The following is an 18,227-nucleotide window of genomic DNA, read 5'->3' as shown; positions in this document are numbered from 1 at the left end:
GGGGGAACTTGGTAAACTAATAATTATAGTTACTGTGCTCAATTTTATCTGTAGGGGTCTTTGCCAAGTAGTATAGACTCAGAAAGAAGATAGGGACTAAATCGCTTGAGTAAGTGCAGGAAGGCATCATGGAGGTGGTGACTTGTGTGTTTTGAAGAGTGGGCAGGAGTTCTCAGTGTTTCGAAGCTTCTCTGTGTTATGATTTTGTTATCAACATATAGCTTTTCATGTTTACTGAAAATTCTACTCAACTCAGCCTTTCAAACTTTATTAAGTTCTATGACCAAATTCTAAGTGGTGAGGGAATGCCAAAGAATGTTAAATATGGTCACCACCTTTTAGGAGCTTACTATTTTGATAGTAAGGAGCATGTCTGCGTTCAGGAACTGGCATAGGAAACATGGCTATATCTTTCATTGCTCTACTTCTGGTCCCAGTACTGCTCTTGACACTCAGTAGGTCCTCAGTAGAGGCTGGTTGACTATAAGAATGCTTAGCATGAGGGGGGGATTGAATATGGACACTGAAAACAGGGCCAGGTTGAATAGGCAGAGGGAGAGTGTATACTGGCCCGCATGCCTTCATCTTTCTCACGGATACGTTTGTGTTCCCAACTAAATCACAAACATCCTAGGGAAGGGGCTGCAGTTTATGCATCTTTTATATCCAAAGGGAACTAGGTATTTAGTAGATAGTCATACATATTAGTTGGATTCAAAAGCAAGCTAGAATTTCATCAGCCTTTAACTGAAAAATAATAAAAATATTAGTTGGGGGAAAGGATGACTCCTTTCAAATGTTCCCAAGTTTTTCTCTACCCAAACTACATGTTTATTAGTGTGTAATCCACATATTAGTAGAGGAAAATGTATTCACTGATATATGTGTATACATACGCAATGGACATTGTCACCATCCTGTACAGAACTTACTATTCAGTGGTTGAACAGGACGGACAAGATAGAAAATATTGTCATTTGAAATATAACCTCAAGAATTCAAAGGCACATTAAGGCAGGTTAATCTGGGCTCACGTCCTGGAGGAGGAGGAAGATCTTGAGGTGTTATGGGAAGCTGTGATTATTAAGGTGCCCTGAAAATGTCAGAATGTCCTAGAATTTCTCACTGCTCTACCTCTTTGGGCTTGTGTCCTTCAGGTTGGTGCAACATTCGTTGCATATGATGCTGGACTGGATGGCTTGTGTATTACATCTGGGACAGTATATCTCTTGATTTGCCCCGGATAGGTCTGTGTCACTGATACTCTGCATTAATCTTGTTTTGGTAATACCGAACTGCAATGATTACAATTCTGGAAGACCATTCCTCTGAGGTCAGGTTCTCTGGAGTGTACTAGAAAACCTCAGAAGTATAAACCGAACCGGAGAGGCTGAAGAGTTCACCGCCTCAGAATGTGCCGATTGCCCTATGAATAAGCAAGAACGCAGTGGGCTTCACAGAGCAGGATCCAGGTACCTAGAGAAGAGGGAGTTAGATGTGTTAGTACGGAGGGAGGAAATTGCCCGGTGGACACAGTATACTCCAGGTTCTGGAACGGTCTGCTTTGTGAATCCAGGCTCATGTCCAGTGGGAATAAAATCTCTCCTTCTACAACTATTCAACTCTGCCAGGTCCCTGCCCCTACTGGTGCGTTCCCACTAGCGCACCCCTGGGGCATCCACTATAAACCCCTCTGGTTTGAGGCAGTTAGAGCACTGGCCATTCTCTTTGAAAATATGAGAGAAGTAACTCCTCATGGAAATGATTTTCAAAACTTTTTTTCTTAACAGAAAAAGCGTATTATTATTATTATTGTTCCTAATAATAAAAACCTGCTCTGGCTGAAGCAGAGGAAGGGCTTGGGCCTCCCCCCTCAGCCTCACCCTTGCCGGGCTGGTGTCCGAGACATTTGTGCAGAAGCCCGAGGCTGCTAGGAAACCCTGAAACAGTGTTTTTAAACACTTTAAGCTTTTTAAACAGAAGCTTTGCTGTCAACTAACCAACCATACATACTCATTCTTGGGACAATCGGGGAAACTGGAATATGGAGGGGTCAGACGATACAGTGGACTTACTGCTCGTTTTTTAAGGTATGATATGGTATTACGTTTTTGAGGAAATGTCTTTATTTTGTTTGAAGATTCCTATTCCATGATGTCTGGGATTTGCATAAAAAGAAGTAAATGAGGAAACATGAAATAACATTACGCCTGGGTGGTATTATCATAATATTCTTTCTGAAAAAATGCAAAAGCGATGCTTCAGGCTATGGTAGTCATGGACATCTCTAGGAAGGAACATGTTACTGCCCAGTTTTCCTGGGGACCTCAGGTGGCAGGTGCAGACCAGGGCACAGAGACAGTGGTCGGCGGGGGTTGGGGGGCTCTCCTGCACCTCTCCAGCTGCTCACCACCCAGGAGTGCTGGCGGGACACCAGATTGTATCCTGAAACTCTCCTTACATAAAGAATGCAGAACATTTGTTAACATCACGCACATCCCCCCTGGCTGTTGGGCTCCTCCTCCTGTCTCCTCTGAGCAGGCAGGAGCCCTCTGTGCCCCCCCGCTCTAACGTGGCACCTGCAGCCTTGGAGGAAAACTGAGCTGATCAACACAGGCCTTTTCTCCCTCTCTCAGGTATCCAGGGATCCTAGGAGAGTGACTCTCGTTACCAAGGAAGCCGGCAGAGGCCTTCTGGAGCAGTACTGCCCTTGCCCTTTGGAGACCCGCTGTAGACTGCCCGCTGGCCAAAGCCAGCACTGTCCTCGCTCCCTCTTGCTCTGCCCGCTTCCATCGTCAGTCTCCAGCCGAGGTGGAGAATCTGAAGGAGAAGGACTTCTGAAATCAAGAAGTACCGTGACCCAGGCAGAGCAAGAATCCCCTCAGAACATCAATGATGTGGGGGTGGGGGGTGGGCATCTGGTTTCTGCAGAAGTTTCTGTTTGAAATCCTCCCCACAAGCATTTACAGAATGCTCCTCCGAGTCAGACACAGCACGAGTGCTCATCAGGGCCGGACACCAGTAGTACCTCCCAGGAACAGTGAGAACTCAGCAAATGACCAAGAGACTGCCTGCAGCCCAGGACACTCAGACGCCCTGGCCTCTGGCTGGACACCCAGGTCTGGACACTCCGGAGGGCCCATCTCCCTGCAGGAGTGAAGAGGTGGCTGTCTGTTGATGAGGGTGCCACACCTCAATATTCTGCTCCTTAGCTTTTCGAGGTCAGGAACTCGGGTCCTGGGGCATACGGGCAGTGCCAATCACACCTCGCTGGAAGCCTGTATGCCAGAAAACCAATTTTCAAACGGACAATGAGTGGGCGTGGCTGTCCGGTGACCAGGATATTCACATCTGCCTTCCAAGACACCCATTTCCCAGAATGGAATTTATAACCAGGAGGTTGCTTGGTGAGAGTGGAATCAGCACAAAGGAAGGGGGATGGCTGTGAAGAAGGCTTTCTGCTCAGCTGTGAAGAGACAGAGCAAGAGCCCCACTCACACCTTTTTACGCCCAGAGTACCTTACGTGGACTCTTCACGACACTCCTCTTTGTAAACACCTATTTGTTAGCCACATAACGCCATCTGGAAAGATTACAACTTTGTTCATCTCAATCGTGCTTTCAGAAGTTGTCTTGAGATTCTGGGGGAGGGTAGGTGACTTAATGGCCATCTGGTTAGCCCCTTGACCCAAGGCTCTCTAATGGCTCCTTAATTTAAAAAATTAATTGAGGTGTAAGTGACATATGTTAGTTTCAGGGTGTACAACATAGTATATACATTGTGAAATGCTGACCACATAAGTGTCTCCATCTGTCACCAAACAAAGTTATTGCAACATCATTACTATATTCCCTATGCTGGACTTTTCATCCCCTTGAAGTTCTGGCGTTTCCATACCAATATATGGAGGGAGTAGTGGGGAATGCAGCTTGGTTATATTCATAGATGTCAGAACAGGGGTTCCCAACTTAAAAAAATTTTTTTAAAGTTTAAGAGAGAGAGGGAGTGAGCGCAAACAGGGGAGGGCCAGAGAGAGAGAGAGAGAGAGAGAGAGAGAGAGAGAGAGAGGGAGAGAATCCTAAGCAGGCTAGGTGCATGCTATCAGCACAGAGCCTGACGCAGGGCTCACACTCATGAACTGTGAGATCATGACCTGAGCCGAAACCAAGAGAGTTGGACACTTAACCGACTGAGCCACCCAGGCGCCCAGGGGCTCTCAATATGAATGCAACAAGGGCCAGGTATATATAAGGGAGCAAAGCAGGCTGGATAAAAGAACAATTGCAATAGGAACTTTGGTATAAATACACTTCTTGAGGTTTTTACTAAAAAGAAAAATAGCACAGGTGTGAAAATAAGTGGCAACTGATACTCAGTGTGGGGGTGGGGGGACACAGTTGCAAGTTCTGGGGACTCTGGCAAACTGAAGAGGGCGTGTCCCTCCTCAAAATGACCACTGCTCAGCTCCAGCAGAGAGTGGCTGCATGGGAATGAAGTCCTGAACTTACCAGATCAGATTTTTAAAAAATAGTTTATTGTCAAATTGGTTTCCATACAACACCCAGTGCTCTTCCCCACAAGTGCCCTCCTCCATCACCACTGCCTCCCTTCCCTCTCCCCCTCCCCCTTCAACCCCCAGGTTTCTTTTCAGTATTCAATAGTCTCAGGTTTTGCCTCCAACTTCCCCTCCCCCTGGTCCTCCATTAGGTTTCTCTTGTTCTCCTGTTAGACCTATGAGTGCAAACATATGGTATCTGTCCTTCTCTGCCTGACCAGATTTTTTTTTTCCAAAAGAAGTTGGTAATCTGTTTTTTTGGTGAAATAACCTGATTAATGTTGACAACCAGTTCAAACATTTTTGCAAATGCTGCACTAAACAAAACATGCCAAGGACAGATTCGGTCAATTAGTTTAAAACTTCGGCCGTGTATTTTTAAAGGATCCCATGATTGAATATTTTAGAAAATGCTAGTTTAACAAAATAAAATAAGCAGAAAAAAACAGGCAGACTTTTGTTGTTGTTGTTGTTGTTGTTGTTTACCATTGAACTTAACAAAGACTTTTAGACACTGATAGATAGATACGGATAGAGAGTGACGTGTGTTTGATGTCCAGCTCCGTTTATCAGCCCACAGACCAAGAATGCCCTAAGATCAGTGCCCTAAAGGTGGCCAAGTGTGTCCATTTTCAGTTGCTCATTTGGCTTCGTTTTAGCTTGTGACTTTTTCTGGTCTTTCCCCTAAGTTGAGGAGTACATTTTTCTGAGGTCTCAGAGCCCAGGCACCCATGCTGATGGCCACGGAATGCAAGATCAGAGACAGCCGTCCCCACTCGGGAGGGACATTCACATTTCTAAACAACTCTATAATTGTTTAGCTGTTCTTTTTTTTTTTAATGTTTGTTTATTTTTGAGAGAGAGAGAGAGAGAGCATGTGCAAGCAGGGGAGGGGCAGAGAGAGAGGGAGACAGGATTTGGAGCGGGTCTGACGACAGCAGAGTTCAACAAGGGGCTCGACCTCATGAACAGCAAGATTATGAACTGAGCCAAAGCTGGACGCTTAACTGACTGAGCTACACAGGTGCCCCTAGAACAGTTTAGCTCCATCTAGAAGCTGTAGTTCCTCTTCCCCAGTCAGTCTTACTTCCTATAATCACTGCCTTCATTCTTGCTTTATCCCATGTCCATCATCCGATGTGAAACCTGCCTCAAAACTCACCACCACCATTGCCTCCCAAAGTACCTCCTGACTTCCTTCCATCCCCACCCTCCTGTCTCCCTTGCTGGTTCAGATAATCTCATAGAAAGACTAAGCCCATATTTAGGGCCCAGCAAAGCAGAAACCAAAAAGATAAGAGAAGCACAGCTGTAATGAAGATATCCAGAATGTCGCAACCAGAGAATCTAGAAAGAAGTTTTTAATGTCAGCATCCGTCTGAGCCTTCAGTGCTGTTTTACTTTGAATTAAACTCAGCCAAGGCTGGCCAGCATCTTTTCAGGGTTTGGGGTCTCTGCTGGCATCAATGGAATCAGTTTTTTCAGACTATTTTTATTTGTTTGTCATCTGTAGCCTTCTAACGTCCAGAAGGAATGGGAGGCTGCCTGCTATACAGACCACATCCATGACGGGTTGGCCTGTGACTTCCGTCTCTCTTTTGCAGCAGCCCAGCCCTTACCTCACGCTAGGCTTACTGCCAACACCTCTGAACAGACCTCCTGTGCCCGGTAGCCCTCACAGGGCCATCCTGTGCCCGGCTGCCAGCATAATCTTTCTGGAACATACAGTGATGATATTACCGTCCTGCTATTTTATCATCTCCAGACATCTATACTGCAAGCTCCCCAAAGGCATAAACTATGCTTCTCTATATTTCCTATGTCGTGGTGAATTGCACACTTCGGTGGGGAACTTACTTAAAATGGAGCTGCCTGTTCTGATCTCCAAAGACTCTCATTCGGGAGGAGTAGGGTGAAGTTGGGAATCCACCTTTTATTTCCAGGTAAGTACTCACAGAGTATTGTGTTACTGGAGGTTGGTAGACTACAAACTGAGAAGCATTATTTAAAAAAAATTTTTTAACGTTTATTCATTTTTGAGAGAGAGAGAGAGAGAGAGTGAGTGGGAGAGCAACAGAGAAAAAGGGAGACACAGAATCTGAAGCAGGCTGCAGACTCTGAACTGTCAGCACAGAGCTTGATGCGGGGCTAGAACCCATGAACTGCAAACTACGAGATCATGACCTGAGAGAAGTTGGACATTTAAGTGACTAAGATAGATAGAAGTTGAGTCGTTCTGGAATTAATTCACCTGCACTTTACCTTCCCTGAAAAGGTTTGAGTTCCCCGTTTCCTTCACTCCAGCATCTGGTAGAGTGTTGATTAGTTTCATGCTGAAGTGATTTTTTTAACTGCTCTGAGAAGAAAAGAGAGGGGAGGGGCTTCTCAGTGGCTTTCCCTGCACACCTGGGGGTGAGGGTGGTTAGCAAGGTGACACTTTGGGGACAAATGGTATTGTCAGTGATATCTGGCTGTCCATCCCTCCCATAGCGGACTGCCCACACCATCGTTTGCCCTTCCATTCCACAATGCCAGAAGTAGCTATTAATTAATGAATATTTTAGGTCCTAATTCCCACCTGAAAGTTCACTTTCTAAAAATAAAAACAGAAAGCCACAGCTAGGCGGAGTAGCAGAGAAGAGCAGCATCATTAAAAAATAATATGGTGTGCATTTCATTGAGCACTTACTGTGTACTAAGCTCCGGTAGGCACCAGGCACGCGTAATCTCTCATCCTCAAAATAGCCTACAAGTAGGTATTAAGTGTCTCCAGTCCATAGATAAGGAAACTGCCTGCCTACTTTCCATGACATCACAATGACTCACGCAAGGGCAGCTGGGAAAAAAAAACAGGGCATGAAAACATAGCCACATATTCTAGAGTTAATCTTTAGGCACATTTGTAATGAAGCTCCAGAAGGGGAAAAGGGATAAAGAGGGAAGAAAAGCTCAATAAAGGCTCTTCTGAAAGAGGTAGGAAATGACCTTTCTGTTCCCAAGTGCTCACAGGCTGACTTGTCCTTACATAGGTACCAATACTCCCAAACAAACCTTCACGTGCCTTGGGGCTCTGTAATCTATTCAGTTCATTACCAGCTGAAGATGAGTCATTATTTTAAATAATTTTTTTGACATTTTTGTTTATTTTTGAGAGACAGAGACAGATCATGAGCAGGGGAGGGGCAGAGAGAGAGGGATACACAGAATCTGAAGCAGGCTCCAGGCTCTGAACTGTCAGCACAGAGCCCAACACAGGGCTTGAACCCACGAACTGTGAGATCATGACCTGAGCCAAAGTCAGATGCTCAACCGACTGAGCCACCCAGGTTCCCCAAAGATGAGTCATTAAAGGTAACTGACACTTTTTTGGACACTGATTCCATTTAATTGATCAATGTTACATATCTCAAGAATAAAAACAACTCTCTGGCTCAGACCACCCAACCACCAAACTGCTGTGATTCCAGGCTTGAAATCTCTGTTCATCTTGGAGTGTCCTCCTCACCTGTACTTCTGAACGATTGTCCTTCGGGCCACCTGGTGAGGTTCTTTCTCTGGGGTTCCCCATGCTCACAAGTGGCTCCTAGACCCTGGTTGGTATCTCCCCCTCCTCCACCCACTCCTTTTACCCTCCACTTCTCACCCCCACTCTGGTTCTCCTGTCACAGGACCGACATGCTCGGTAACATGATAAGGATATCACTCCTGGATTCAAAGGGACATGCTCCCTTCTCTGTGTTTCGTCCAAAGTCACCCCTCTGAATGTGAGGACGTGTTATAAGGTACCCAGCCAGAGTGGCCTCAGCTCTATGCTCTCTAGAGCATCTGGTGACAGGGATCTTTCATTTAACTTGCTCTTCTAGTTCTACGTGTATATTCCTTTTCTGAGGATCCCAGCCCAGCTGGCTTCTGGGCCCACCATGATATGCTGCTTTGAGAGGTTCACAGACATACACTGTCACTCTTTCCTCCTTTGATGAGTTCCCTTTCCATGTGGGACAATGTCTGGGATCTTGGGAGAAGGCTATCGATCCCTAGCATCTCAAGGTCTGAGCCTTATAAATAGCCATTAGCCCCAATAGGTCTAGCCATTAATCCTCCATGAAGGCCTTAAACAAATACAGCCTCCAGCCTCCCATTCCTTACTCAGTCCACTTGGCCCAAATTTGTAATGGGTATACAGATGAATCCCTTGCTTCATATATTTATTGAGTCACACAGTCTATGTTCTCTGAACCCCAAATGAGGACGCACGATCTAAGATAAGTTTTGCAAGAAGCAGGCCACTTGAAATCAAGTATGTCTCAGAAAGCTTAGGACATGTGGTCATCAGTTATTTAAGACACACAGACCTCTATCAGCAGCTGTCTGCACCAAGTGATAACATTTACTGCTTTGGTGAGGAGGCATGGAAAATTGAGCATAACCAAATTCCCAGTAAGACCAGTTAACCAGCCCTGGGAGGTTGGGAAGGAGAGACTTCCTTGCAGTTCAGGGCTATGGAGGAGGGGAGCCTTGGAAGCTGGTAGGATTTGAATAAGTCAACAGAGGGAAAATAGAGTTTTCAGTTGAGGAGAATGTCAAAGCGAAGGTGTGGGGACAAAGGCAGCAACGTGGACAGGAGATGCCATGCAAGACCAGACTGAGAAAAGCAGAAAGTTTGTGAACAGTGGAGTAAGAGACCGGACTTAAATCATGTAGTGTGATTTAATAAGCAGGAAACCACGTGCACAGGGAAAGGTTGTGATGGGAATGATGTTTCAGGACAAATCATCAGGCAGCAGAAAAAGTGGGATCGTGTGAGGGGCACTCAGAGGCCAGGAGATCAGTGAGGGGCTAATGTCCTTGTTTTGGTAGCAGCTGAGCCACCTGCTGCTGCTCTGGTTGTGGAGAAGATCGCCTGAACCCTGACCCCCATACCACGTGACATCCATACATCCTTGCTCAGTCCTGGACCCTGGCTCCCATGTCAACCTCTGCTAAATGTTCGCTCTGTGTCTTGCAGTTTTTCCTTCAGCTCTTACCTCAACAGTGACCAAAATGAAATCTGTTAAATCCTGGTGTGAATTTAGGTCCAAGCCTGGGAAGGGGACCTGGGAGGCATCTTATGGAGTGGCATGGCCTCTCAGAATAAATTCTGTCATCTCACGTTCCCACAACCCCCTGCAGCCTGGCAGTGCCATATGACATGCAGATACCCGCTGCGGGGCAGTTTCTGAGACCAGCTGCTGGTTGGGACTCAGGCTCAGGAACTGTCCCCCCCAAATTAATTTGGCTCATGACTTTGAATTTCCTGGCCCCTTTAGCTCTGAATTTTTGGAATCAGAGCTCCCTCTTGGATTAGGTATTGTTTTGCAGATTGTCTGTCTTAAACTTAAGTTCTCTCCTGAGAAGGATAATATTTGGCTTAAACAGCTCACCAAAGGTCAGGATAGGGTGGAATTGTTCCACAGAGAGTCACAAATGAGGCACTTCAGGTACCTCAGAGCTCAAGCAATCCAGCAACCTCAGCTTACATGAGGAAATTGAGGCCAGAGTGAAGAAGTGACCTCATCACAGACACATCAAACTGCTGACAGTAACAAGGGAAGAGTTGGGTTTCCCAGCTTTAGACCCAATGATCTTTCCCATTTTTCCATCCACCTTTCCAGCAAGTGTTTATTGATCACCCACTGTGTGCCGAGAACCATGGTAAAAGCTGGAGGTACTGTCATAGAGGATGAATAATAGACCCCTTGGTCATTTCACACTGTCTATCTGTACACATTAGCAGTATGAACAAGCTCCCCCCACCGCCCACAAGCAGTGGTGCACGAAGTAGGGAAGGGTTGATGAGAACATAAACAAAGAGGAAGGTCTCTAATGTGGGCTGCCATTGACCCATCCACCCGCCCAACCTGGGCAATAAAACTTGCCGTGGGGGACCCTAATGTAGGTTAGGCTGTTGGGCATGGCATAAATATACTGGAAACATGGAAGGAGGGTGGGGCAAGAGGAAAAAGGAAAAAGAGGTGAAGATCTCTGAAAACAGACATGTGAGGACACTGAGAGCCAACCACCCTCTGCCCGCTGAAGTGGGTAGTCAGGTAGCCACATGGGCTTCTTAATGATGCACCTGGAGACTCTATTTCTCTGGAACGGGACACTGGAGTACTGAAGGTGCAGATGACACTTGGCAGCTGTCCCCCACCCTCCCCAACCCTTGGGCTCAGTAGCTGTACCCCTCCTCACTTGGGCCCTCAACCCCAGGGCCTGTGTCCAGGGCTCCTAGCCTCCAACAATCAAGCCTAAAAAGTCAGTTGGGGACTGTGCATCTGATTCTCTGGCTACACTGCCATCATTTTATTAAATACCAAGAAAACTGAATGGAGATCTGATAGCTACAATGAGCTTAAAAGAAAAACTAAAACTTTCTCATGAACTGATGATAACTAATGGGAAAAGTTTCAATCACTCTGCAAAGGGAGTCTAGGGCGCTGCTAGGTGAGCACAGCAGAATCACGCCCTGTTCTAAGAAACCATGCCAGAGAGCTAAGCAGCCCTGGGAGACTCGGTGCCAGCACCAGGGACACTGTTCAGCACTAACTGGGCCTCTCCTCCCTGGGAACTGAGGTCTGCCCTGGGCCAGGCAGAGGGAGCGCCGTATTGTATAAAGGGCCACTCATCTTTAGCTGCCTGCTCTGTTTCTGAGCACAGGATGCCTGAGCCCTGGATCCTCTCATCTGAGAGGTTCCCAAAGACACCAAGCCCTGAGTTGGCCTCATTAGATTCAGTACTGAAACTTTTGTCTCACGGCAGTGGGTGATCTACGTGGGTGAGGCCTGGGCATTTTACACTTTGTTCGGGATATTCTCATGTGCAGCCAGAGTGGAGAATCACTGCCCTGAGAGGAAAAGAGCACATGGGTGGACTTGGGTCCTGGCCCTCACCTCCAATCGCCATGTGATTTTGAGAACCTCACTTGTGTCTTTGGTTTTCAGGCTGGATTTTCTTCTGGAAAATGAGAGAATGGAACTTAACAGTCTTTGAGGCCCTTTCCATCACTCCTCAGCCCCGTGGTCTGAACTAAAAAAAAATAAGTCCCTTTCAACTCCAACATTCTGTGACTATACAAGCTATTTTATGGTGAGAGGATCAAAGTGGAGACTTTCTAGGAGTTCCCGGAATCAACACTGATTAGGCTTTCCTCCCTTTCTCTACATCCACTCTTTTTTTCGTTGGATCTCCACAATCTCAGAATTAAACTGACTTAACAGAAGACAGTGGCAACACCAAGGCCTGCTCCCGGCTGTAAAAGATGCATTAGTCCCAGTAATGGCCCATCATCCCCAGACCACTTCCTCCATCTAGACATTTATGGGACTGTGAATCAAGGGTTACCCTGGCAGACAGAAAGACCGGTGCCTGCTGGAGGATGAGTCTGTTGAGAAGGGACCAGGTCACTCTGGGAAATGCCAGCTCTGGTAATTAACTCAATGTGCTATGAGTCCCAACCAAGAAGAGATCTCTGCAGACCAGGCACCCAGAGGTTACAGCGGGAAAATGTACTTATCCACTTTCTTCTGCCCAGGTCATTGTGTGGCATAAGAGAGGTACATATTCCATTCTTCACCGGCCAGTAATAATGTGGGAAGAATTTTTATTCCACCCATCTGGCCAAAATGGAAGATTATTAAAGAAAGAGTTGTTGTTAAATATATATTCTAAGAAACAAACTTCATTTTTCATGATAGCCTATTCTTGAAGACATAATGTTCAAGTAGAATATATGGAGATAGAATATTCCTTTCTTCTTTAATTGAAGTGATGCCTACCAATTCTCATTTTGATTTCTCTGCATCTTAGTCTACTAGTTAGTAATGTACAAACCAACATTCAATCCAAGGAAGTAAATCTTTTTATAAATGATTAGATTATTTGAGGATAAATCACGTCTTAAGAATTTTTTTTGGTGGAAGGCTTTACAAATCTTTATTCTTACTTAAAGACTCAACTTTCAATTATATGAGGTCAGTTTCCAATGGGGATCCACAGTCACTGTTCCCGTTCACCACCTTGGGAAGACAGGGACAGAGGAAGTGTGTGAGTGGCGGGTCTGTGTTGAAAGGGTTTTATGTGCTCATCTACCAAAGGGAAGTCTAATAGTGACATGAAGAAGTAGCAGTGTATGTTTATTATTTAGAAACATAGAGGCTGATATCAAATAAATCTAATAATGAGTTTAAAAGGGCGATATCTGTCAAGAAATAGCATAAATCAAGTAAAACGATCAATACTAAAATGGGGAAAACTGTAATTTAAGTGTTAGACAAGGGCTCATTACCAATAAATATAAATTTTTCAAAAAATAATAAAAAAATGGCCAATAATCACAGAAAAGTTCACTACAGATATCAATAATCATTAGAAAAAGAAATAAAAATGGCTCTTGACATTAAGATGCTCAACCTCACTCATCTTAACAAGCATGCAAATTAAAACTACACTGAGATATTATTTTTATCTTATCAGTTTGGCAAAAATCCACAATTTAGGAACACACTGCTGGCAAGATGGGGAAAGAGGCACCAAACCCTCGCACATTCCTAGTGGGAATGCAAGTTGATCCAATCCCTAGAGAGGAGAACTCTGCAATGTATAGCAAAACTGTTTATGCAAATACCTTTTAACCCATCAATCTCATTTCTAGAAACCTACCACAAAGATTTATTGGCAAAATATGGAAATAAATATATACAAGGCAATTTATTGAACCAAGACTGTAATAGCAAGACTGGATTCAACCAAAATCCCCATCAAAGAGATTGAATAAAGTATGACACATGTACAAATTGGAGTGACAAGCAACTGAAAAAAGGGAAGAGAAACAACTATGTTCTCCTATGAAACGCTATCCTCTCTACTTTTATATATGGTTAACATGATTTTAATAAAAACCTTTAAAAAAAGAAGAAGCTAATTACCTCTAGGGAGTTAAAAATAGAGTAACTGAGGGGAGGAGATTGCTTTTTTTCGTAACAACCACTGTAGAATCATTTGATTTTTTATACTATGTACATGCAAAATGAAGCATATTTTTAAAAATTAAAAGTGAAGATAACTGTATAAATATGATACTTAGTGGTGAAACTTTAGAAGCATTCCCATTAAAGTCAGAAACTCAATGGTGCCTGTTCTTCAACTTTGTAGTGGAGACTTAGCCATTACAATAAGACAAGAAAAAGAAATAAAAACAAATGGATTGGGAATAAAAGACAAAGAATGATTGTTGTTTGTAGACAATATTAAATGCACAGATAATCCAAAATAATTTACTAGTAATAAGAGTGTGTGGCAAAATTGTTGAATATAAGAACAAGATACAAAAATCAATATTGTTCCTATATGCTGGCCATAACTAATTAGAAAAGGTGATAAAACAAAATTCTGTATATAATGGCAACAGAAATTGTTAGGCTTAGAAAAAGAAATCTATCAAAAGATGGAAAAACACTTATGAAGAAAATTAGAAAATGTTATTAAAGGACATAAAAAATAGATCTCATTAAAATCATAAATGTGAATTTTCCCCAAATTATTCTTTAAACTCAATGATTCCAATAAAAAGTTAAAGAGAATTTTCTGTGGAAGTAAACTATCAATTTCATAATTTTTTTAAAGCTTATTCATTTTTTACTTCTGAGAGAGAGAGAGAGCGTGCATGCACACAAGTGGGGGAGAGGCAGAGGGAGAGGGAGACACAGAATCTGAAACAGGCTCCAGGCTCCAAGCTGTCAGCACAGAGCCTGACATGGGGCTGGAACTCATGAGCTCTGAGATCATGACCTGAGCTGAAGTTGAACACTCAACTGACTGAGCCACCCAGGCTCCTCCACAATTTAAAAATTGTGAAAAATATTTTGAAAATAAGAAAAAAAAGGAAACCTTGTTTTCACCATATTTAGGGTTTATTATTAAGTCTCAGTACAGGGGCGCCTTGGTGGCTCAATCAGTGGAGCATCTTACTTTGGCTCAGGTCATGATTTCACAGTTTGTGGGTTCAAGTCCCATGTCGGGCTCTCTGCTGACAGCTTGGAGCCTGGAACCTGCTTCAGATTCTGTGTCTCCCTCTCTCTCTGTCCCTCCCCTGCTCACACTCTGTCTCTCTGTCTCTCATTCTCAAAACTAAATAGACACAAAAAAAATTAATTAAAAAAATAAAGCCTCAGTACCTAAAATAGTGAAATATTAGAGCAGGGATATAAAATAAACCAATGGAACAGAAAAGAGATCCCAGAAATAGGCTCATACATATTTTGAACTTGAGATATTATACAGGTGACAGAAAATGGTGGACTGCTCAATAAATGAAGAACGACTGGGGACACCTGGGGGGCACGTGGGGGACTCGGTCAGTTAAGTGTCTGACTTCAGCTCAGGTTGTGATCTTATAGTTCATGGGTTGGAACCCCACATCTGACTCTGTGCTGATAGCTCAGAGTCTGGAGCCTGCTTTGGATTCTGTGTCTCCTCCTCTCTTTGCCCCTTTCCTGCTTGCATTTTGTCTCTCTCTCAAAAATAAGTAAAACATTAAAGAATAATAATAATAAGTAAATGAAATTGGTTCACCATGTAGGGGGGAAATGAAGTTAGATTCTTACTTGAACATACACAGAAATAAATTCTGGGTGGGTTAAAGACCTAAATATGAAAAGCAAATGTTAAACATGTTAAAAAGAAATATAGTGGGATTATCTATGTTCTCAAGAGAGGGAACACAGACAGAGAAGTAGAATGATAAAAGAAAGTATTAATGACATTGAAATTTAAATTACCTGTGTCATAAATGACTCCATAAACAAAGTTAAAAGGTAAGTGGCAGGTTAGAGAATGAAATCTGTGACATACCAGAATGCATAGAAGTTCATACCAGAATGTGTAAAGAAACCCTATAAATCAGTAAGAAAAATAACCTAATCAAAATTGTGCAGAGGATATGAATAATTCACAAAAGAGGAAACCCAAACAACAAATAAATATATGAAAGATACCCAAAATAACTAGAGGTCAGAGAAATAAAAAATAAAAGCAAACTGAGATGCTGTTGCGTACCAGTTGGATGGGTGAAAACAAAAACATCTGAAACATCTGACTGTGAGGATGTCAAGAAATTCAAGTGCAGTTGATGGGAGAATAAATCAGTACAACAAATTTAGAGATAAAAGTTAGGATATGGTCCTGTCTAACTGAAAATTCATACATTGTGTGACCCAAGAATATGAATACCCAGCATATACTTCTGGATGTACACCCCAGAAAATTCTCACACGTGAACGCCAGGAGGCATTCATAAGAATATTCATTGTAGCATTTTAAAAAATAGGAAAAAAAGTGCTGGAAATCAACTGTAAAAATAAGGTTTGGGATAAATGTGTTATGTTCTCATACTTAAATACTATGTGGCATTTAAACTGAATGAACTAGATCTAGCCTACATTCCATGGACAGGTCAAAAATAAAGCAGAATTTAAAATGTAAGTTCTAAAGTGGTATTTTGAGTATGATGTCATTTATGTAATATGTAACATTTTAAAAACATGTTTAAGTATATATAATTTTTAATGTTTTTTGGGGGGGCGAGAAAGAGAGAGAGACAGAGGGCAAGTGGTGAGGGGCAGAGAAAGGGAGACACAGAATCTGACAGGCTCCAGGCTCTGAGCCATCAGCACAGAGCCCGACACAGGGCTGGAACTCATGAGCTCCGAGATCATGATCTGAGCTAAAGTCAGACACTCAACCAACTGAGTGTCTCTAAATATATATATTTAGACTCCTATAATTATAATTTTAATGACTATGTCAAGAAATAAATGAGAGCAAGAAAATGAAGACCAGCTAGACAGCCCCTTAGAGAAATGTTGTCATGAAGGATAAGAGATTGCCATAGCTAGAGTGTCTGAGGAGGGTTATGTTTGTTTTTTCTTTTTTATGGACAACACTAGAGTTTGCCTGCAGATGGAAATGGACCAGCAGAGACACTTAAACTTATCATTCATAGAGCGCAAAATCCTTGAGACAGTGGAGCCTGGGCTAAGGTGCACAAGATGATGCTACAGTATTTGGGGGCAGAAATAGTATGAATGGTGGCAGTGGGATGGAGTGGAGACGAAGTCTAGGTGTTTAGGAGGTAATCTCTTCAAAAGGCCATGGTAACTGCGTGGGTGGGTGGGTGACACCATAAAGTGTCATCTGGTTTGATTAAATGGCCTTGGAGCAATCATGGACCCCAAGACAAGGGGTCCTTCTTTTTTTGTTATTTGTTTATTTTGAGAGAGAGAGCAGCATGAGCGGGGGAGGAGCAGAGAGAGAGAGAGACAGAGAGACAGAGAGACAGAGACAGGGAGAGCAGACTGCATTGATAGCTCCAGAGTTCCATGGGGGCTTAAACTCCTGAGATCATGACCTGAGCCCGTATCAAGCGTAGGAGGCTAACCCACTGAGCTACTCAGGCGCCCCTGCTCAGGAGACTGTCCCAATAATCCATCTCATGTAGGTATCTGTCCCCGGGGCACCAGTGCCTGTCACATACTGGGTGTTAGTCAAGTCTGCTCTTAGAAGGGCACACTGAGCCGGTCTAGTCTGGCCTCTCTTGTATGCTGGTTCTGTGACCTTCCAGAGCAGCTCCTGTCACTTTTCTGGACCCGATTTCTAGCTCACAGCCTGGTTAACTGCGTTTGTGATTTTGCCAATGGAACACTGCGCTGAGGCGTCCGGTTAAGATCTCTCCTGGCGGGATTCGCTCCCACCCAGCGCCCTGGGGCGCTCAGGTCGGACCTCCACCACCGCTCCCCCTGCCAGCCTTAGGAGCCTTAGGGACCCCGAGTGTGTGTGTCGGGGTAGGGGGTCTCTGTGCGCGCCTGTCTGGGAGACGGTTCAGGGGTGAGAGGGCAGAGGAGGTTGTTTGGCCAGCGGATGAGCGCTTGCTTGTGTCTTCTGCTTCTCTGGATCCCTGTTCCTGGTCCGCTGCCCTCCGCTATCCCCCAACCCCTCCTCGACACACCCCGCCCCCTGCCCCTCGACCCTCCTGTGGGCTGCGTGGGGGGTGGGGGAGGGGGGAGAGCCTCACTCCGCCCTCCTCTGCGGGAACCAACCGGCGCGCGCTGGGCCGCAGGGCTCCGGCTTCCAGCCCATAAATGCGCTGGGCTCCAGGTGCTGCGCTCCGCTGCCTCCGGTCGCCGCTGCCTCGCGGCACGGGCTTGGCAGGGTCATCCAGACCCGGACGCTGCTGGCACGGACCTCGCCTCCAAGCAGGCTTAAGGACATCCGCTTTCCACTTGCAGGAAAGTTAGGAGAAAGTGACTTTGGGGTGGGTTGGGAATGGTAGCAGCTCTCCAGGCTTCTTTCCGTTCCAGAACCTCAGCCCGCATAGCCTCATCCATTCTTCTTTTCCTGACATCCTGTCTCCCTGAGCCCTTCTTTCCCTTCTCCTAGGTCTGCCCTCCGCATAGTGCTATCAGCCTCTTCTCCATCCTTATCTTTTTCTCTCACCTCCTCTCTGTTCGATCCTCTTAGCTATTTCTATTTTCCCCATCTTCCTGCCAACCCCCTTCTCCTTCCCCCCCCACCCCCCCGTCTGAAACCTTTCCCTTTCCCCACTCCATTTCAGCCATCAAACCTCTCCACTAGGCTCCA

General features: G+C 44.6%; 1 long non-coding RNA gene across 1 annotated transcript in view; it reads right to left on the bottom strand.

Moving 5' to 3' along the window:
• The window catches only part of LOC115288350, a 42,451-nt gene extending 35,118 nt beyond the window's left edge, over positions 1 to 7,333 (bottom strand). The window contains exon 1 of the long non-coding RNA XR_003906956.1: positions 7,246 to 7,333. This is a non-coding gene — a long non-coding RNA (uncharacterized LOC115288350). The remainder of the gene's footprint in view (positions 1 to 7,245) is intronic.
• Positions 7,334 to 18,227: the final 10,894 nt, after the last annotated feature.

Source organism: Suricata suricatta, chromosome 3 (assembly GCF_006229205.1).
Source record: "Suricata suricatta isolate VVHF042 chromosome 3, meerkat_22Aug2017_6uvM2_HiC, whole genome shotgun sequence".
Lineage (NCBI taxonomy): Eukaryota > Metazoa > Chordata > Mammalia > Carnivora > Herpestidae > Suricata > Suricata suricatta.
Note: the sequence above shows the minus strand (reverse complement) of the source record. Positions and strands in the feature narration are given on the sequence as shown.